We start from the raw sequence: 23,173 nt of genomic DNA, 5'->3' as shown, positions 1-23,173 counted from the left end.
AAAATTAAGCTATACATGTTATGATCTACCAAAGAGGTTAACAAAAACTGGGTGGTAGCCCTTATAAGAAAACAAATTAACCTCAGCTATAGCAGATCGAGAGAAATGAGATAAAAAAATGGGGAAAATTTTAATTTACTTCTCCATTGTAAATATAAGAATAGCTCCTAAATCGTCCTCTATCTATTTACAACATAAAAGTGTCAATTTAGTAAAATTTGTGGTGATATTATTCTTTGTATTCGCTGGTAAGTTTTTCTTATATCTTTTTAACGTTGCTTTTTATATACGTACATATATAATGCTCACAAAATACCAGTTATAGACTTCCTTTTGTTTTAAGCTTTGAGTAAATTCTTATTTTCTATTTATTTGGAAAACAGAACGAAGAGAATAAAACAGATTCCTGTTTGGTTGTATTTAAAAAAATATATAAACTCAGTTTTTTTATACGTTACAGCACAACCTCCTTTTTATTCAAATTTGTTCAACCTACTCGTTCCTTCTTTAGTAATCACCATCTATGTTCCCGTTCTCCAGATCTGACTAAATTAAACACTTTTAGAATGTAGGTAGATAGAGGACGATTTAGCAACGAAACAGGAGTTCTATTGAATTCCTCGAATGGAGCGGGAGGTCAAACAAATTAATTTTTGTGCTACAATACGTGAACAAAGAAATATTGAAAATGTTTGAAGGAACACATAACAAACCGAATGGCATGTTACAATGTATTCGTTGTTTGGAAGAAAGTCCACCATAATAAATAATTTATATATGAACAAATCGTGAAATTAGTTTGGACCTACAAGATTCAACTATGGGGACATGCTACCTAAAGCAACATATAAATAATCCAGTGATTTTGGAGTTTTGTTCTGTTACGAAATTGACTGTGAAGCCGGTCCTGTTCGATTATAATGAAAGTGTAAAATTTGGCGAATACGCCCGTTTTTTGGAAATCGTTTGATATTGTTTTTCTACATGTTTTTATGTATACAGCAGCAATTTGTTTATATTTTTTTTAGAACCAACTTCTAGGAAGGCTTTTTGATTGATTTGTTTGATCGTTTACTTAATAAAATTCCAGAAATTCCTATATGGTATAAATTGGTGCTTGTTTAGTAACGATAGTCAGTATATAATTTAAAGTCATAGTGAACGCAACGAAATAGTAAAAAGTAACCGATGAGAAGAAAAAAACAAAGATTTTTAAAGCAATTATTTAAGTGCTTATTGTAGAAGCAAAGCGAAGTGATATTTTGAAATACAATGTAAAAAACGTACACTTAGGATTCTTTGTTCGCGGTGATGATAAGATTGCAATAAATATTTATACAAATAAACTTTCTAAAAAAAGTATCTATATATGTAGTTCGTTTGAAACATCACTTTTCATTTATTTCTTGTTTATTTTCACGAAAACAATCCTCGTAAAAATTCTTCTTGATGTTTTACTTACCTTTTTTTTGAGGCAGGGCACATTGCGTTTGAATAACAGTTGCCCTGGGTGGTAATGGAGGGACGTCGAATCGCGGTTGTTGTTCTTTCAATACAAAGCTTTCATTTGTTTTCGATGTTGTATCCCTAGGCACGCTGATTACATTATAGCGAACATTCTGATGGGTTATCACAAAGAGCGGTTTCTGAAAACAAAAAAATTGACTGTTGATCGAAGTTTTACCACATTATTTAGATATTCTCGTCTAATTGAGTATCAATAACAGTAAATTAACCAAGAGAAACTAATTTGTGAATAAATAAGATAAATATTTACTTGAGGATAATCACAAAATAAACTGAATAATAATTCTAGGAAAAATACAAAATATCTAAAGACTTTTACAACTTATTTAAAGTTTTGTCACTTCTCTCTGTATATTTTTAAAAATAAAGTCATTGTAAGTAAATCAGTGGTTCACCAAAAAATTATTTAAGAGGAAATTATAGAAATAGGTAAAAAAAATTATGGAAAGTAGTAACAAGAGGAACAAAAAGAAACAGATATAAAAGCAAAATTTTTATTTTAATTTTGACATTTCGTTTGTTTGCAATTCTCTTACACCATTTTTATAATTAAATTTTTGTCTTTTTCGTGACTCCATGATTTATTAATGCTGTTGAGTGAAATATCAAAAATATTATCTATTAAAAATCCATTATTAATAAAGAGAAGAAAATTTATAAAGAAGACATGTAGGGCAAAAACAAAAAAAAAACGAAAAGAAATGAAGAAAATAATAAAGCTCCTAAAAGAAAACTGTATAAATAAAGAAATGAATAATTGAATACCGAAATAATTTACAACCAAAGATTAGAATGATAAAGGAAATAAATTGCTACCCTTCGAAGGGGGAAATACTAGAAATAATACGGGGAAAAAGGATAATAAATCCCCGGGAGAAGCCGAAATAGAATAAGATTAAATCAATACGGCCGAACTGCACTAAATACGAGAATTTATCATTCAATGAGTAATAAATGGGAATAAGAGACAATACATGAGATAAAAGACGAATGAAGAAACTATAGAGGTATCGCATTACTTGATAAAGTCCGCAAAATAATATAAAGAAGACTACCAATACGAATTCAGATCTGGAAGATCAGTCACAGACCATATTTTCACTATGAGGCAAACGCAAAGCATGGGGTACGAATATAATATAAAATTCCAAAAAAGTCTTGTCAAAATGACACTAAAACATTCAAAAACGAACCATAGAATATCAAAATGTTTCCAGATCAACAAAAGTAAAAAATTATTCATAAAAAATTGTAAATTTTAATATATATTTTATCATTAATAGGAGGGCCGAGGCTTGGATGCATATAGGATAGCCAAGGTCTGGCTACCCAGAGTTTAGTCAGTCATGATTGGTTTCCCAGTGTTGGCCCCGTCGTTCAAGTCTGGGGACTCGATATGAAATTAATAAAATTATCAACAGGAACTAACAGTCTTGGGAGATTTGAACCCTAGAGGGAATATCAAAGAAAAATGTAATAAAGAAATTAATACCTCAGAAACATTTTTTTCGTTGTGGTCGTTGGAGGACGGGTTGTTATTAGATCTCTCAGAATTGATATTTTTCGTCTGCATATCATTGTCTTTTCAAACGCTGTACATACACCTGAAACAAAAGAAAACCCATTAAAATATTAAATTCATTCTAATAGTCTGCTTGTCTATGAAAATATTTATCATCCATTGAATTTTAACTGGATAGAAACTAAATAAAGAGAAAAATAGTCATAAAAACCAATAGATATTGACTACAGAATTATAGTACTTCCTGTATTTTGTTTTATAACTTTGAGGAACTTCATTCTGCTCACTGTTTCGTTTATTACAATCTCTGCAAATAAATTGGCCAAGCTTCAAGAAAACAAAGCGAAAAGAGAGAAAATTGAGCTCAATATTTCATTTATAATAATAATAATAATAATAATGTTTATAATGATCATAATAATGTAAGAATACTTTCAAAAACGATTGATAGAAAATAAATACACCATAATCAATCCAATTGTCTACTTAAATTTTCTCTAACTTTCCAATATGATTAGAAAGACTCTTCGGTCTGTCTACTTGTCATCTTTCCGCTAACTCTTACTACATTTTCTTTTCTTATATATCTTCTTAACTATGTTTATCAATTGTTTCCTATTTCGTTGTATGTATATCCCATATTTTTTCTTCGTTCGTACTATCAAAAACTCTCTCTAAATCAACTACTGTAACATAAATTCCATTATCTGTGTCTGTATCTCAAACTGACCATTTTGCGTTAATCTATTGGATCGAATGGCCGCCTGAGTATGAGTGTATGTGAAATCTATCTCCTGTTTTAGTCCCTCTTCGTTTATACCTTCACATAACTTTTATGTTTTAATTTTACTTAGTTGACGACAGCTTCTTAGTATCTGTGCTGATTGGTTCGAAGTATATTTAGGATAATTTTATTTTTTTGGGTATTTTTGACCATTTCTTGCTAATTCCCCTGATACAGTATTATTTGAAATATGGTATGAATGCGTTGATTTTCTTAAACTCGTACGTACACGTTTCTGTTTTGATTTAAAACTATTTTCAAAAAATGTTAAGTACAATATGTACAGGTACGATAATGACCGTTGTTAGCGGGAGCTCACAACACGTGTTTATTTACATGAGAGTAAAAACTGTCTTTTCAGTTATTAATAAATGAATATTGCACTTGAACTTTATGATAAATTTACGATGAAACTAAAATTAACATGAGAGTTGCACGGAAAAATCAAAATGATACGTATAACAGTCACTGCTACGATCAATAAAAATCGTAATGGAAAAACAGGGGTTGATCGTAGAGTAATATGAATAAAACACATAAAAGTCTAGTCAAAAAAGTTTATAATTAACAAATAAAAAATACGAGTTGATCGTAAAGAATTGAAAATTTAGGGTTGTATGTATTTTTTAAAGCTGTATCTAAAAAAATAGGGGTGGACTACCATTAACATTTAGGGTGATGAAAAATAGATGTTGCTCGATTCTCAAACACAAAATTTCATGAGAATCGATCAAGCCGTTTCGGAGGAGTTCAATTACAAACACCGCTACACAAGAATTTTATATAAACAATATAGAAATTGTGTAAAATTAAAACGAATTAATTCTAGTTAATTAGAAATTTTCGCATCATGAATACTACCATTGTTCCTAAGGCAATAACAAATTAAATTCCTTTCAAGACCGACACATAATTAGCAATTGTGAAATGTATAGATACCTATTGTTTGTTCATTCAGTTTATCAAGCATTTTATCCAAATTCATTCGGATTTATATCGACGTATTTTATCATAAATATGTTATACAGTATGTCTTTTACCCTCTAGTGTTAAAACGAATAAGTTTACACCTGTCAATCTACAGATTTTTAGAATGATGACTGGTTATTCTCAAAGTACCTTTAAAGTAACTAATAGACCGAGTCAATTCATCCTGTCGTCAAACATGAGGAGTTTAATAATTCCAATAGTGAAGAAGACCAGCAATGTAAAAAGCAAACTTTTCTATAGGAAGTTCTCTTAGGTGAAGATAACAAAGTTAATAATAAAATCGATACAAAATCACTAGTTGAAAATATGAAACGAAGTAATACTAATAATATTTCTTGTATTTTATATAGATAGATAGATAGATAGATTACATAATGATAACTCAGATATTGGACGTTAGGACTCTAAATTCTGCAGAATTGGATGGTGAACATAGGTTGGTACTAGGGAAAATCCGCATGAAAATAACACAAAGATTCCACAAAAAAAACTATACCAAGACAGAATTACAAAAAAGCTACATCAGAACCCAATGAACGAAACAGAAAATGTAAAAACAAGCTATGGAGATGTCGAAGATGAGGTGCGACAGCAGATCGTCAACACAAATATAGTAGCTGGATGCCTCAACGGCACTATTTGGAAATATAAACATCTTACAAAAGAAACAAAAAGCGGAATGTATAAAACAACAATTAGACCTATTAGACCCGATACAACTAAGACAAAAATACTACTAGAGACAATGGAAATGAAAGTACTAAGGAAAATAGCAGGGAAAACACTTTTAAACAGAGAAAGAAGTAAAAACATAAGAAAAACGTGCAAGGTAAAAAATGTAATTGACTGGGTACTAAAACGAAAACAAGAATGGTCTCATTAACGGAATGACAAGCGAAAAGCTTATCGCAAGAGATAAATCATTAGCAGGCAGAACAAGTATTGGTCGACCGAGAAAGAGTTGGTGTGACAATCTGGATCCAGGAGGCTGAAACTGAAGAAGAAACAGGTTTTAAACCTACCATACAAGAAAGAAGAAGAAGTATTTTATTTAATGATATGATACGTATAATAGAACTAACAAAAAACACGTTAGGGTTCTTAATAGAATTGTGACAAGACAAGACAAGTTTAGCAAATTAACTGTAAAATTCTGGGTCTTCTAGACACCAAGGTTGATTCGTAAGGTATCATACTGCATTTTGGTTTACACACTGACTTGCAACTTATAAAATTGTCTTTAATTCTTATGTGTTTAAGTCGAAGAGTTGATGGAAAAATTTTAGCAGGCTCTTGAGACAGCATGAAATTTTGTCTGGGCATTATCAACCCTTAAATATTTTAAAAGTTGATGCATTTTGGCTTTTTATGTCATGTAGCTTGATAGTTAACAAAGTGAACAATCAGCAAGCCAAATCATTTCATCTAAATTGTTGCTAGGAGCTTTCATAAATATAAGATTCAAATACCTTACAGAAGTCTTTCCCCAGTTGAGTGATGACAAATTAAAGGAAGGTATTTTTATTTGGCCATAAATAAGAAAATTGCTGGACGATGGTCACCAACAATATGGATCCAGACTACTAACAGTTAGTTTATAAGCTTCTAGACGCTTACAAATATCTTGGTTCTCCTCGAATGCTATTGAAAATTCATTTCCTCCATTCCCGAAAATTTGGAAGCTGTTGGAAGCTGTCAGTGATGAGCAGGGTTAAAGCTTCAACCAAGATATTGAACCAATGGAAATTCGGTATCGAGGACGATGGGATTCGACCATGATGGGTGATTACTGTTGGTTTTTAAAAAGAGGAAGCGCAACCCCTTATAAAACGAAAAAGTAGGGGTAATTGATGAGATGCTTCTGCAGCTCAGATTGACCTAGTGGCAAAGCCGAAGGACCACAAGCCTTTTACGATTTCATGTAGAGCTCTCCGATGCTCTCTGCAAAATTTTCGAAATCTGGCCGTATTAATGTCACTGCAATCTATAAATCCATAAATATGACAGATACATTGCTTATGAGCAATCCCGAGTTTCGTTAATGCCGGTTTATTTGTATTTATGATGTAAATTAATCACTGCGTCACCACTAAACAGAGCCATTTCGTTTGTAAACGCACATGGAAACATTTTAGACCCGATAACATGATCTGGCATAAAAAACCCACGAAAAGGACTGAAGAACATTCGAAAAGCAAAAAAATATTAATGAAAATATTTAAGGGTTGATAATACTCCGCCATCTATCAGCCAGGTCTTCGATTTTATGTTTAAACAAAATTTTATGTTGCCTCAGAAAGTCATTAAATTTATTTGCCAGCTCTCGGAATATTTGAAGTATTTGAATTTTCAGTATATCAATTTATTCATACGAAATTATTCAAATTATACTCTGAATTTCAAGAATTTATGATTAAAGTTTTATTTCTTGATCTATATACATTCAGGTCTTGACAATTACGTTGAGTGGCTTGACCGGATGCAGATTTCCGTTTGAAATAAATATGCTGACAACCTAAAAACTCGTTTTTAGTATAAGTGGTTCAATTGTCCTGGTTTTCCTTTCCCATGGGCTTGTTATCTTGATTTCAGGGTAATCCATAGTGTAATTAATCAGTGCTGAGGTTAGATCTTGCAGATTAAAAAATCATTTATTTTTCTGATTAGATAATTTCAATTTGTTAGATAGTCATTATTTTCCACTATTAGATCCATTAATTCTTACTGAAAACGTGCGCATTTGGGTCAGTGATTTTAATGATGATTTTTCCCTCGAAAGTACAACTAAAATGTGGACGATGCTGGAAATTTCAGCTCGATATGACGAGATCCGGCCGCGGGAGATTTTAATCTTTCACTTATTTTAAATATTTTTTATCTCAGCTTCTATATAATTTACAGACACCTTCTCAACCGCATTCTTTTTAGTAGACCACTTTTTTTTAAGAAAAAAAAATTATTTTATCTAAATTTATATTACGTTTAATTAAATAACTGTTTTGTTCAAATTTAACTTGTTTATAAAACATCATTTTATACACCGTTTTCGAATTTAAAGCACGATACTTCAATAACTCTAATAAAATTTGCTAAAATTTGGCTCGATTGCTGCCCTTTCGTAAAGTTGTAGCCATTTACAATCAATAGAATTTTGGAAATCATTGTTTTCAGACAGCTTAAACTTTTTCCTACGAACTTCGATTTTTATCAAACTTTCAGGAAAGTTTTTCAGTTGTATCTTTGAAAATCTCTGAAAATTCAACTTAGGGAATCGAGTTTGTATTCAAGTTATAGTTTTTTTAATATTGTCAAAATTGTATTGTTGAAAAATCGTATTTACTGATAATTTCTTCTTATATAATTACAAATAAGATATTGATATTTTTTGTTTACAAATATAGCTTTTGCTGTTAGAAATCACTTAAATAAGGTCTCAAGTGATTATTTTGTCACTACTATCGGTTTTATATTGTTTGAATTAGTATTGAAAAGTCTTGTTCATAAAATTGATAGTTTTCTAAGTTTTCTAGATGAACAAGATAAAAAATATAAATTGTTAATTAGAATGGGCAAATTGTTTAAAGGTTTTATATTAGTCACAACCATCTTGATCCTGAAAACGTTGAGGTAAAAGTATTCATTCAGAATTTTGTCAATATTAATATTTCCTTTTGAGTAATACCGACAAATATTGCAATGAACCGCCGCGCCAAAATGATTCAAGCTCGACAATGATAACAAGATCAGAAAATAGATCAAAAGTATATTTAATATAAAAACAATTTCAATTCATTGTTTCTAATTTTTCTTATATATAATCTGTGTGAAATCATCAAGCCCCTAATTGATTTCAAAAGTAATTTTCTAAGCAAGAATTATTCGACACCGTAAATATTTTTTCATATTTTAGTTTATCAGTCTATTTCACTAAATTATTGGTTGGTTTTAGGAATCAGGTTTAATAATAAATTAAAAACTACAATCCTACCGAAATATTAATAAATCCTCATTTTCTTAACACAACATTTGCACCACACGACTTTCACTAAACGAACCGTCTTCCGCACAATCCTGTTCAAACTACGAAAACCCACCTGCCCGCATCAACTTGTGTTTAATTTCTCACCACCCAATTTCCGTTCAAAAAATCTCGATTCTTTCTAGAGTTTCAATAAACAACAGTCTCCGTGTATCGCTTGCCTCCGGCGAAGACTTAGCCCTCCAGGCGCAGTAGGCCATGCGTATAAAGCCATCGAGTAACAAAAGCAAAGCCTACACAAGAAGCCCCACCCTCGCTCGGTCGACCTTGATGAGATATTCATTCATGCAAGCGGATGTGCAGTTTGTTGGTACCGAGTATACCGGAATTTGCTTTTGGTCATTTCATCTTTAATGAAATTAATTTCTTTACGAAAGATATAAAGACCTTCGATTTGTAATAATAACAACTCGAAATCAAATCAACCGAATATGTCTTTATTATCATTTTTAAAGTTCCTTCTACTATTTTCTTTCAAGTCTTCTAAGTAGCTATTGATAAAATTGTTGTGGAATATCTCTTTAAAGTTGCTTGTATTTTTTTAAATTATACCCGATGCGTCTAATCGTAATCAACAAAAAATTACTCAGAAGTGACCTAGTGAGCGAGGTATTCCGCCTGCTTTGTGAGCTAGTACCAATAGTCAACTCATACTAGACCGTTACACCTACACCTAATGTTTATTTATTGCAAAGATATTATTTTTATTAGAATAACAAATATCAATTACTCATTAGATATAAAGATTGATTCAAATAGTGCAACTACACCTTATTTGGAATACTAGTTTGTTTTTTTTTTGGGATAAATTCAAGGAGAAACGGGATAGCTCAAGAAAAACTAGATGAAATTATTGGGAAATAACTAAAATTTAATACTGAAAATAATTAAATGTAACAAAAACCTCATCAAAATGACTATCAAACAAAAAAACTCCAGAAGCATCATTTGACATGGAGTGTAGATAATTTGGAATGTTGTTTTGCTAGATCTGTCAACTCTACACTATCGGTTTCACGTATTCTACAAAGCGTTGAAACCATTCCCATGGACCCAATAGGAGTTCCTCTCATTGATGTTTTCGACATATCATTTGTGGGGCAAATATTCCTGCAGGGCTCATACTAATTACAATAGTTATCAAGGACTTTCTTTCGGCTGATGTGTTATTTGTTTTTTTCCTTTACGAGCTACAATTATTGATATTTTACTCCGAACTATGGAGAGACCCATATGCGCGCATCAAATCCCAAAGCTCGTGCTTGAGAAGTTCCAGTAGGCTGCCTTATCGGCAAAATTGTCTGGTATAGTTTTAAAAACCCTTTCAGCTAGTATCTGCTAGCAAACCCATCTTCAAGAGAATGTTTTGAATGATTTTTTTATATAATTGTTACACCAAACGACACAAATAAATTCTGGTCTTAATTTTCATAGTTAATACATACTCCACCAGCAGATTTTCCATATCTAGACCAAAAAATTGGCCTTCGACCAATAACTTTATTTGTTATTGATTCAATCGCAGAGTTTTTATCTTTAACAAATCGAAATATTGATTTGGAAACGTTGAACTGTTTAGCTGCTTTCTGCCATTCTCTTTTGTCTAACATCGGCATTAACAGCGGACATTGCCTCCTTATTCCACCTCTTCTTCTTATTGTATTTATGAGTTGTAGCCCTTTTTCAGAAAACCTTTAATTAATATCTACTCATAAGAATGCATCAAAATTTGTAATATTCCAACTTATGTTATACCAAAATAAACAAAAAATCTTCCTAACCTAAAATTTGATGTCAAATTTTTAATTCTAGAAATATTTACAAAATCACACTAATATCATAAACTAACAAGGTCACCTCAATAGTTTAGATAATTACAATGAATATTTTATGTATAATAATAAATATATCACTAATTAAATTAAGCTTCGTTAAGGCTGACAGCCGGAATGTCAAAATGGCGTCCTGTTTTGAATACTCGATGGCTTCATCTATCATATGTCATGATGTTTAGGGGATAAAAACACAGATGGCGTTTATATTAATTTAGATATGGAATTATTTCAAATTACCTGCAGTACAACATAGACAGTGAAAACATAGACAAATATCATTGTGGACTGTTTTTATGACACAATTCATATATGTAGAAACTTCACGTTATTACTATTTGAGCTTTTTGTTTACATCCTGTACGAATTGATAACCTTCTAAATGGCTTCTTTATTCTCTCAAAGGAAGCGTCAACGGAGGTATTCTACCATGAAATAAAATATATTCTATAGCAGATACACTCAAGTTGAAACAGAAAGAAGAAGAAGATCACGAAATCGTTTGATTTGTATTCTAGTGTAGCATCGGAATATTCTTTCCCAAGAATTTTTATTTTTTCGTTTTTTTTCCGGCGTAAATTCAGAAACAAAATTGACAGTTCATTCCACTAGGAAACTGTCTAGTTATAATTTCTTAATATTTTGTTACTTTGAAAATTAAATTACACTAGACACTATTTATAAGAGCTACTCACTATTTATAATATTTAACTATTCATTACTTATATAATTTATTTAAATTCTCCGGTTCCTTTTCAGTATTTCGATTCGATCACTATGACTTTGAATTATATACTTACTTCTCGCTGCTAAGCAAGCACGTATTTTTATCAGAAACGAATTTCTCAAATAATTCTAGATATAGACAACCAAATGAATAAAATGGCCTTCCTAGAAATTTGTTAAAAAAAAACAATATAAGCATATTGTCATTGTGTGTACAAAACAATACCAAAGCTTTCCGAGAACTTTTACACCCGGTGATTTCACCAAATTTTAGACTCTTCCATCAAAACCGAACAGTACTGGCTTCATGATTCATATCATGTCACTATTTATAATAATTTATTTGGATTCGACGGTTAATTTTTATTATTTCGTTTCGTTCAATGTGACTTTGAATTATATACTGACTCGTGATTGTTAAACAAGCACGTATTTATATCAGAAACGAATTTCTCGAATAATTCTAGAAATTTGTTCAGAAATAAAACATATTGCCGTTTTGTGTATGAAAACTCAACGGCCTTCCAAAACCTCTGCACCCGGCGCGCCCACCAAATTTTAGCCTCTTCCATCATAACCGATCAGGACCATGGCTTCACGGTTCATGTCGTGGACGAGTTCACGACAATATTTTTCTACGTACTCTTAATAGTTTTTGAAATATTGTTTCAAGTAATGAAACTATCTATATCAAAATTTGTTAAGGTTTGGCTGTAGTTTTTGGCAAACAATAAAGGGTCCTTTCTGAAAAGAATAGTAACGCTTATTTTTTCAAATATTCATTTATGAAAATGGTACAAACGATTAGAATTTGTCAAAATACGAGGGTTGCTACTACTCGAAGTTAGTTGATCAGCATACTGCTGTTGGTTTAATCCTCATCGGAAGTCATGAATGTGTGAACAAGTTGATTCAACTTTCCGCGTCCACACACTGCTGCCAACGAGATTTTCAGTTTTTATACGTCTTCAGGAACGCCTGGACCTGAATGTTGCTCAGATCCCGCTTCTACGGAGTCCTCGAGCGTCGATTTTGTTCTTAGAAATAGAAAAAAGTCTTGTGGAGCCAAGAAGATCCTGGCAGATCGTTCTCCTGTTGGTCTGATATCATTCTGATACCCATCCTACGATCACTGTTCGATAAATTAAATAAACAAAAATTTTATTTGGTCCTACCTTTTCTTGTGCCACTTAAAAATAACCGATCTAGCTCTGACAGCATCACCGTAGACTGACTCCTAGTCTCTACGCCTTTTATTAAGATCCATAACCAAATTTCATCGGGTATAGCTGTTCCATTAAACGCTCCATGATTCTCGATTCCTGTTTCGACAGGGATTCACAGTACAAGCGATCCGCACTCTTCAATGGCTGGTTACACAGAAAATGGAACGCGATCAAAATCTAATTTTAGGTTAGGATCCGCAATCAACTGATAAGTTATCTATCTGTTATTTTCAACTTGTTAATAGTGTTAATTTTTAACATATTTTTGTTGAAAATATTTTATCTGATCTTGTTTTCAAAATATTAAACATTCCGTTCAAATTCAACATAGGTTGTAACTATTTACGAAAAAAGTATTAATAAAACCACCTAAATATTTATTTATTATATAATAGGTTTATATAATATAAATATTGTTGATATATTGATATGTGAATGATTGATCGAATTAATAAATGAAATATTTCGGTTATGTATTGATATAAAATGACTATAATTTGATATTTAAGTTATTAAATTGATTAAATTGATGGCGGTTGTTATTCAATATACTGGCGAATGCGACAGTCGTGTGTATTATGGCAAGAGCGCAGTTGAAATAAATAATTTAAAATAACCATAATTTTTATTACTCTATAAATAATGAATTAGAAATTTCTGTTTCGTGATTAGTACGCAGTATGAGTTGAAAATGTAACAAAATACTTTATTATAAAAATTATATATTGCTTCCAGTTATGAATTATCCATCCATTAATTAAAAACAAAAATATGATGTTTAAGGTATTTAAAGGATTGGTTAATGGTCAGCAAAGTGCGGCTCCAGAACTGCATGCGGCTCTTCGACTCCTTAAGTACGATCTGAAACGTTGTTTCACTAAAACTTGCCCTTGAACTCTTGTTTAATTAGTACTACCTAACCTAACCTAACTTCACCTTCATAAGTTTTTCTATCGAGTTTTATTTCAACACTTCTCCATGAAAATTCTCTTATCTTTTACCTCCTAAAGTAAAATCAACACAAAGCACGTTACAGAAGCGTTGAGTCATCTCAATCATCTTCAATGATGATCTTAGTTGTACCACCAGAAAGACGTACACTGCAGATTAGTGTCTTTGCTTATATTATACCATGTCAGTAGCGTTTTAACTTCTTTCTTCTTCTTCGTTTCGTATCCTCATCTTTCAAATCGAGTACTCTAAATATGGATCCGATAGAGCGAGTTCCTAAAGCATTACATTACTTTTAAAAACATTATTGTAGATGATAAAATTAATGGTTTGATGTTTCGTGATTCACTCAATCCGCTAAGGGTGGTTTAAGGGCACTGCTTCCGTTTTATGTAGAACCAAATTGAGACGACGACACCGCCAATACAGCAGTAACTTCTGTTCTTACATTGAGCCTTCTGTGTTTCTGGAATTCGCAGTATGTATTTGTAATTCGAATATAGAACGTCTCCTCACATAAATGTGAGTTTGATTCTCCCCAACGCGGGGAGAAGTAGTTTCAATTGAGTTTGTATAAAATTGAGGCTGTCCGAAGGAAAAGTAACGTACAAAACTCGATAGAAAGTAACTTTTTCGCATTCAGCTAGCGAACTCTTATGAAGTTTTGGAGTTACTTCTCTTGTTTTATATTGATTCAAGCGAATGAAACAAAGTAGACACAAACTTTGTGAATATAGTTATTAAATCGAATATTTTGTATTTGTAATGAGTAACGTCGTTGTTTATTTCATCTTTATTATCTTCTATATGTTAATTACGTCACTTGTTTAACTAAACAACGATTCGTTGATATTTTTTAAACATTTGGTGTATGAAAATGTGTCATAGTTCTCAAGAGATCTTATAATCAATAATTAATTTTATAAACTACGACATTTATATTAAAAATTAATAAATTCTCGATCTGAATAATGCTGACCTACTTTCTGTATTTACATCAATTATCTGATTGTCTATCTCCTTGGAGAATTCTTTTTGGTATCAAAAAAGTCCTTGGTGGGAAATAAGTAACATAATATCCTTTCATATCCTTATTATATATTTGTTGACTTGAAATTGATACACTGATGAGTTGAATGCAATTTATACAATTTTATTTTCAAATACAGTTTTCTCTAGTATGTATATCATATCATATTTTGTAATAAATAAGAAAATAGACATTTCTGTATAACAAACAAAGATTTGTTGTTGTTTTTTAATCGATTAAATGCGTCAAACAGTGTCAGATCCAGTAGATGGGACGAAACTTCTTCGGAAAATTCTTCGGACATTCCAATATGAAGATTTGAATATTTAATTATTTTCAAAAAGACATGGGCACAGAAATCATAATATATACAAGAATGGACCCAGAAGTGCCTGGCCTGACATAGAGTTGTTTCAAAAATATCATTATTACAAAGTAAACAATCTAAAAGGAAATGGCTCCCGCCATTCTTTAACCCGGTGATTAGTTTGTTTACTGTCGTTTACTGCGGTATGACAGGGTACTTATAGCAAAAGCTGTTTCATTTCCATGCCACCTCAAACTCTGTGGTGTATTTTTTTCTTCTTAAAAGTGCTCGGGCTTGTGGGGGCTGTTTTACTTTTTTAGGGAGTTATTTTAGTTGCCCGTGAATTACGTCTTTGAATGAATCGAATTCTATGTTGATTTTTTTGTAATATTTTCATTAGAAATGCTCCAAATGATTTTTACTGTGTTATATTCTTTGACATATACACATGTTGGAAACCCAATCATCAAGGATATCCGCGTAAACTGTTTCTAAACTCATTTTAGTGTCCAAGTGGATATTTTTTAGTATAAAATTGCCATTTTTTCTAACCAAAACACTAATTTTCACTAAGTCTGATTGTTATTTTCCCCCTCAAATAAACGTAGCTAAGGAAATATTCATATTTTAGCATGAGGCGAAATACCAAAAGGATTACGCAACGTCTATCCATTTATCAATATGCAGTTACCAAGCGAAAGTCACGAATTTCATTGATTCATTTAAACACGAGTTTAAAATCATATAAAGATACGAGGGTAGTGACTTTTTTAATGAAAAATTCTTCTTCAAACTCTATACATTCAATTCTATTTCAAATCTTTTCAAACCATGAAGAAAATAATCTTTCTTCGAAACTCTTTATCCGAAATGGCTTTCCATTCGCCTATTTTTTTGGAGTTTGGCATTACATAGTAATCGAAAAGAGCCGGATCAGATAAATATGGTGGATGATGTGATAAATCGTGACGCAGTATCAAATTTTTGTCTTCAGTAAACGCGTTTGATTTTTCTTCAAATATATAAATAACTTGGGGTAATAGAAAGCGATGAGACTGATTTTGAGATGAATGAAATAAAGACAAATAATAATTTTAGTATTATCAAAAGAAAAGAAATCAAAAACAAGAAAATAGAAACTCTTAAATCATTTCTCATGCACGGTATCTATCATCTCAATGCTTATTGATTGATAGAACGCCAAACGAAGGAATGTAAGACGTACACTTGAAACAGCATGTGACATAGTTAAAATCTAATAGAAAATATACAACTACACGAAGAAAACGAATAGAGAACGTGAAAGATTTCTGCGTACGTTATCAAAGGATAATAGAATAGAATAAGTAGAAAATCTCTTCTAGTGATTGGCTCAGAGACAAGTTCTAAATACAAGATACCAAAAAATAAAAATGATTAAGCTGGAAACTGATGCCGATTGCAAAATGTTTAGTATCCAAAGGGAAACTATTTAGTTATATTCATATGAAAGAGAGTAGATATCCATTGGACGAGGTGGCGAAGCTTCCGCAGAAGAAGTCCTAAAGGAATAGTTTAAGCCTGAAGCAGTTGAAGCAGCAATTCCGACAAATCGCCCTAATTTGGTACTACAGCATAAAATGATTAGGAAAGGCATATACAAAAATTCAGAGCAAATTTTTGATAAACTTAATAATGAGGAGGCACAGATAATTGCACTGTTGATCACTTTGCTTTTATAAATATTATTATTTGAAGGAAAATATTAGTTAGCTTATTTTTCATGAAAGGTAGGTTAGGTTAGGTTTGTAAGAGCCGCTTGGAGGAGTCAGACCCATGGTATTACTGTATATTCACCACAATTTGAGAACTTCTTTAACTTATTTTTAAGCACTTTCAACACAGAATGAAGTTTTCACTTTTTATATGCCTATGGCCGCCATTTCTTTAAGACAATCTACGGTATCGTTTTTTATAATATGGCGTCGATTTTCCGTTAAGGCAGAACAGGAGACGAGCGTCTCTTTTTCGTTACACTCTTTGCAATTCGTGAAAATCACGAAGTGGGCGACATCTGTTAATTTCTTTTCAAACTTCAATAGGGGTGAACAACAAACCCAGAATAAGACCTAATTGTGTTATCTTCCAAGCAATAGAAAGTGTTATTTACAATTTTAGTCTAAATAATAAAGTAATATACCTGTTGAAAGTAAAAACAACCACAAATTTGCGCTTAGAAAACAATAAAAAGTGGTTTTTACAAATGTCCGTCTGACTCCAATATATTCCATGATGTTAACAACGGTTACTTCAATTTTCGTGTTACTTTAAGACCGATTCTTTAACACAACTTTTTGTTTTAACCATACAAACACGTTTAGGATATAACAAAAATTACATGAATAAAGAAAACACTATCAAAATCACTAAAAACACATAGACAAAACTATACAGCATCAGAATAGACAAATTCAGCGCCATTTAGTGACACGTGATTTTATCAGATAGCTTTTCGTATTCAGTATCCATCTTAAAGTCACAACAACATGTCTAATGTCTCCAAAAGTGTTCTGAATTAAATATTTCGCGATTCCTTGTCAAAATCGTTCTGGGTGACTCTGATTTTTCTGTAATCACTTTCATCGGTAGTAGCACTCTCCTTGACAAACTCACATTTTGCAAGCCTTCATCTTCGTAGTATCCAAGTACCCAGCAGAAGCTTGATTCAATCATCACTCTCAAATTTTGTTGTTTTTAATACTATTGATCTTAGAGCAGCTTTTTCTGTTGCGTAAATTATCGTTTGAAGGATATTACATCAATTTTTCAGTATGAACTACTTCAGTAAATTCAAACGAATGAATATCTGTATATGGACCCCCGTATAAATCGCTTAAAATTTTAATAAACGTAGAAATGAGATTAAAAATTTTGATAGACCATATTTGTCGATCACCTGCTTGGTACAAAGGAATGCAAGGTGTGCAGAAACATTCACATTATATTGCGTTAAAAGGGTCATCGTAACAATAACCAAATCAATAATGTACGTGCTTATCCTAAAACCAGCGGAGTTCTCTCCTGCTTGCTGGAATCCTTGAACGCAACACGAAACGCGCATGATCGCCTACAATTCGCTAAAACGCTGAAGTTTCAGTGCTCTTCAGGTTAGCGGGTGAGACGTTTCAGGAATTGAGCTTGCAGCGCGAGTTGCATATCTCTTTTTTGGTTTGAGAGTTTGGGACAAGACCGATAGAAGAGGTGTTCGTGAGTGCTGTTCTGTGCTCATCGTTCCGGTGGATTGTTTTGTTCTTCTTCAGGTATATGATTATATTTGATGTAGTCTCCAGATATTTCGTTTCAAATTCTTTTGTAACAAATATTTACGAATATTTTTCGATTTAACTGAACAAGTATGTAACTTTATTTAAAAAAAAAAAAACGTTTCAATTCCGCAGAACTTTTATTTTGTAGTAAGAGCTATAAGTTATTTGAAAATTTTAACACGTACATGTAAAAATATGTTGAATAATGTTTTTTTTATTACAACTAATCTATAAATATACTTAACAAGCAATAATTTTTCTATTTAAATATTATATACTGAAAGATTTCATCCAACATGGTTTTCTCAGTTTAGTTATAGCTACCACGCTAACAACACGCATTAAGTTCTGGTTTAACTTATTTTCGTGGTTGTGAAGCCGTTCTATATTCTTTCTTGCATAATATCTTCTTGATTTGCTATCATTTTTATATCTAGTTTCCTGTAAATATCACTATTCCTTGCATATACATAAAAGACGTTATTATTAACTCCCCAATACTTTATTTTGAAGTAGGCAGTGGAATAACTAGTTCTTTCCATTTTTTCTGAATGCGTTCTTTCCATTATTCAAGCCTACGTACTTAGGGGTATTTGCATATAGTAAAATATGATTATTAATGATAAACAGTGGTTTGTTCTGTTACTGACAAAGCAAATGCAGTGGTAGACCAGAGCACCACCTTGTGGTACATCAGTTCTCAATTTTCGCATCTAACTCTTTCACTAAATAGGATTTTAGCAGTAAACTATTGGCAGGAAGACGTGGTTTGAGTCCGTCGACCTAGATTTTATCATGGACACAGCTGGACATATCTTCTTTCAAAAAGTGCTTCCTCCAAATGATCAGTTTGATCTAACTCTTTCACTAAATAGGATTTTAGCAGTAGACTATTGGCAGGAAGACGTGGTTTGAGTCCGTCGACCTAGATTTTATCATGGACACAGCTGGACATATCTTCTTTCAAAAAGTGCTTCCTCCAAATGATCAGTTTGATCTAACTCTTTCACTAAATAGGATTTTAGCAGTAGACTATTGGCAGGAAGACGTGGTTTGAGTCCGTCGACCTAGATTTTATCATGGACACAGCTGGACATATCTTCTTTCAAAAAGTGCTTCCTCCAAATGATCAGTTTGATCTAACTCTTTCACTAAATAGGATTTTAGCAGTAGACTATTGGCAGGAAGACGTGGTTTGAGTCCGTCGACCTAGATTTTATCATGGACACAGCTGGACATATCTTCTTTCAAAAAGTGCTTCCTCCAAATGATCAGTTTGATCTAACTCTTTCACTAAATAGGATTTTAGCAGTAAACTATTGGCAGGAAGACGTGGTTTGAGTCCGTCGACCTAGATTTTATCATGGACACAGCTGGACATATCTTCTTTCAAAAAGTGCTTCCTCCAAATGATCAGTTTGATCTAACTCTTTCACTAAATAGGATTTTAGCAGTAAACTATTGGCAGGAAGACGTGGTTTGAGTCCGTCGACCTAGATTTTATCATGGACACAGCTGGACATATCTTCTTTCAAAAAGTGCTTCCTCCAAATGATCAGTTTGATCTAACTCTTTCACTAAATAGGATTTTAGCAGTAGACTATTGTCAGGAAGACGTTGTTTGAGTCCGTGATTCCAGACTTTATCAAATACCGAGGCTACGATCAAGGATACAGCTGGATTTTATCATGGACACAGCTGGACATATCTTCTTTCAAAAAGTGCTTCCTCCAAATGATCAGTTTGATCTAACTCTTTCACTAAATAGGATTTTAGCAGTAGACTATTGTCAGGAAGACGTTGTTTGAGTCCGTGATTCCAGACTTTATCAAATACCGAGGCTACGATCAAGGATACAGCTGGATTTTATCATGGACACAGCTGGACATATCTTCTTTCAAAAAGTGCTTCCTCCAAATGATCAGTTTGATCTAACTCTTTCACTAAATAGGATTTTAGCAGTAGACTATTGTCAGGAAGACGTTGTTTGAGTCCGTGATTCCAGACTTTATCAAATACCGAGGCTACGATCAAGGATACAGCTGGATTTTATCATGGACACAGCTGGACATATCTTCTTTCATAAGCGCTCTCTCCAATTGATCTGGATAATTTAGCGCTGCATCTTTGTTTCTAAAACCAAAATAAAACGAAGGAATTAAGGAGTTGGAAGAGTTCTGATACAAATGGTAATAGAAGTATTGGTTTAAACGACGAAATCTAAATTTTTAAATTAATATATGGCTGGTTTTTCCAAGTATTTACATTTAAAGACGCAATTCCTCATTTAAAACAACCCAAAACTGGCTCTATCCCTATTATTAACATATATATTCGGAAATTGCTATATCATAAATCAAATCTTAATCATTAAACGTGCAAACTAAATCCTTCCTAAAAGGATGCTTTCATTTTCCTTATTAGAGGGATCATCAATCCCAAATATCGAACCCTTATTTTAATACGTGCTAATAACAGTAATGATTAGTAACCGCTTCTTCATCTGAACTCAAAAATTCTAATTAAAGTATTCAATAACTGAAATTTGTATTTTGTTTCAAAATTAACTATGATCTGTAAGTTAAGCTAATAATTAACAGTGAAATATTTATATTTATACGAATGGTGCAGCTGAAAATTATTGGAAAATTGACTGATATTGTGAAACCTGAACATCAGTAATTTGCATACAATGAATTCAGAATGTGACTACCCCTATTGGTATCAACATAATTGATTTAATATGACAATGCTGGAATGATTTATGGTTTCTAAATAGCCAGCAAATAATCTAATTCTAATAGTACAATTAAGAAGTGGTGTAGTTAATTTAATCCTCTTTTACATTCATAATATAGGTCAAAAAAGTGGGTTTACTAAGATTTTCGTGAAAAAATTTAGCAAATTATTAGGAGACATTCGCCTTAATGGTACTCTTCTAACTTCTCTATATGTCATTCTAGGCATTTCAGCGCTTTTCTTTGTTTCCCAAGCTCTTCCAAATGATATTTACCTTGCCAGGTGAACCATTCACAGCTAGTTAGTCATTTCCATGGATTTTTACTTTACTCTTGGATGTTCTACCATATTTTCTATTATATCCATAGTATGGACTAATTCAACAAAGAAATCCCTTATCCCTATTAACAAAATATATTTAGTGGTTACCAATGGAAAATTGATGAAAAGAAAATCGAAAATCAGTTGAAAAGATTTGAAAATACTTGGTCTTGATGGAAGGAAAAAAAACACCAAGGAAAGGATAAGTAGAGTTTACTTTTTGAAGAGTTTAGTGTCTCAAGAAGGTACCAAATGCCGTTTTAAATTGGCTATACAAAGGAGCTGCCGTCTTCGTAAGCATTCATCCCTGGATTGATGCGAAGAAGGACCCATTCCCGACAGGTTCTCATCCTTGTTTGTGTCGAAGTTACAGGCTCTTTCCTCTCCACTATGAAAGATGCAGGTCTACCCTTTCTATTAAGAGTTAACCTGTTGGCTATACAACCTTATCTTCTTGGTTACCTGGACGTGGTAATATATGTGTATGCCTCTTCTTCGACAAGGAAAGACCTAATCCCAGTGGTATTTATCCTTCTTTACAGCTTTTCTCGATGTAATAACTCGAGTTATCGTGTCGGGGGTGTCCTCTTGTGGGTTGACTCTAAAAACGCCATCTCGTGGATCGAATTTTGTCTATCGATATAATCGTTGCTTGAGTCGATCGTGGGAACGCGCCTCAAGCGGGCATGAACACGCGAAACAAAATTGTTTACGTAAGAAACTGATTCATTCCAGAATATCTCGCATGCACTGTATACATATAATAATCAATCAATGACATATAAACGTTTATGCTGATGTAATCTAAACGTATAATGCAATCCTCTTTTTCTCCCGGTTCAATTCCGAAAAAATAAATATCTGAGAATAGTTCCGTTAGTAATATGCACCTGGTTTGTATTATTTCACTAGTTAAGATAATTTATGTGTCATTTCGTAGAAATGATGTTAGTATAACATTTTAAGTAAATGCGATCTTGAATTTGTGTTTTTTATAATACAAAGTTGAAAGGGAATTTTAAGAGAAATAAACGGATTAACACCTACACGCGAATTGCGAAATTGTTGACTATTAATAAATTGAAGGACGGATTCACCAAAATAAAAGTAGAACAAATATCGACTGATTTTCGAGGTATAGAGTACCCAATTCGAATTTCGTTTTCACTCTAACTAGCCTAATTGTTTACGGAAAAGTTTACTGGACTGAGATCTGGAGCAAAGCAGGCAACTACTAGATGTAAAATAGCTAGTTTTTTGGTTCTATATGAGTTAGATCAGTGATAACCTATTAGTCTGTGGCCTAGAGAACTAAGACGAAGGAAATGGGTACTATGGAGCTATTAAGTCAAATACAAATTCAAAATAACTGAGTAGGAAAGACTTAAGAGAGATGCACCCAAACGACGAAAGTTATTTGACATCCTAAGAAGCTAAAAAGTGCAAAGACGGCTCTAAAATAAGGACTAGCTTCCCCCTAAGGACACCACAATTTTGTAAGTGAAAGAAAAAACATATTATTTTGATTGATATTTTTAATAGGAAAAGCAACGTGCAGCATGAGAAGCCACTGGTAACAAACTGCAAGGAAAATTCGGTTAAGTCGGTAAATTTCATGGGAAGAATGAAACTGGAGACGATAATATATATTTAGAAGACAACTATAGATCTGAAAAATACGAGCTAACCTTCAGACACTTCGGTATGCCTTAAATGAACGAATTGTGCTTCTAATTGCTTGTTCACCCACCGAATATACCAGATCTGGCCTGCAGTGTATTTTCCTAGCTTCAGGAAAGAGATTTTCACCAGAAGAGGACGTCCATTTTGAGGAGAAAGACGTTGGTAGGGCGAAAAAGGTTAGAGAGAATAAG

The 23,173-nt window shown here is 32.5% G+C and overlaps 1 protein-coding gene across 3 annotated transcripts in view; it reads left to right on the top strand.

The window, feature by feature from the left end:
* The window catches only part of LOC130904060 (neuroglobin-like), a 107,796-nt gene that overhangs the window by 6,936 nt on the left and 77,687 nt on the right, over positions 1–23,173 (top strand). For 2 of the 3 annotated variants that reach the window (XR_009060807.1, XM_057816592.1), the window contains exon 1: positions 18,069–18,233. The exons of the other annotated variant lie outside the window; for it this stretch is intronic. The gene's annotated coding sequence lies outside the window, so the exon portion shown is untranslated. Of the gene's footprint in view, positions 1–18,068; positions 18,234–23,173 lie in introns of those variants that run through there. 3 annotated transcript variants of the gene reach the window in all.

This window comes from Diorhabda carinulata, chromosome 2 (genome assembly GCF_026250575.1).
Source record: "Diorhabda carinulata isolate Delta chromosome 2, icDioCari1.1, whole genome shotgun sequence".
In the NCBI taxonomy this organism is placed as follows: Eukaryota; Metazoa; Arthropoda; class Insecta; order Coleoptera; family Chrysomelidae; genus Diorhabda; species Diorhabda carinulata.
This window is presented reverse-complemented; position numbering and strand designations above follow the sequence as displayed.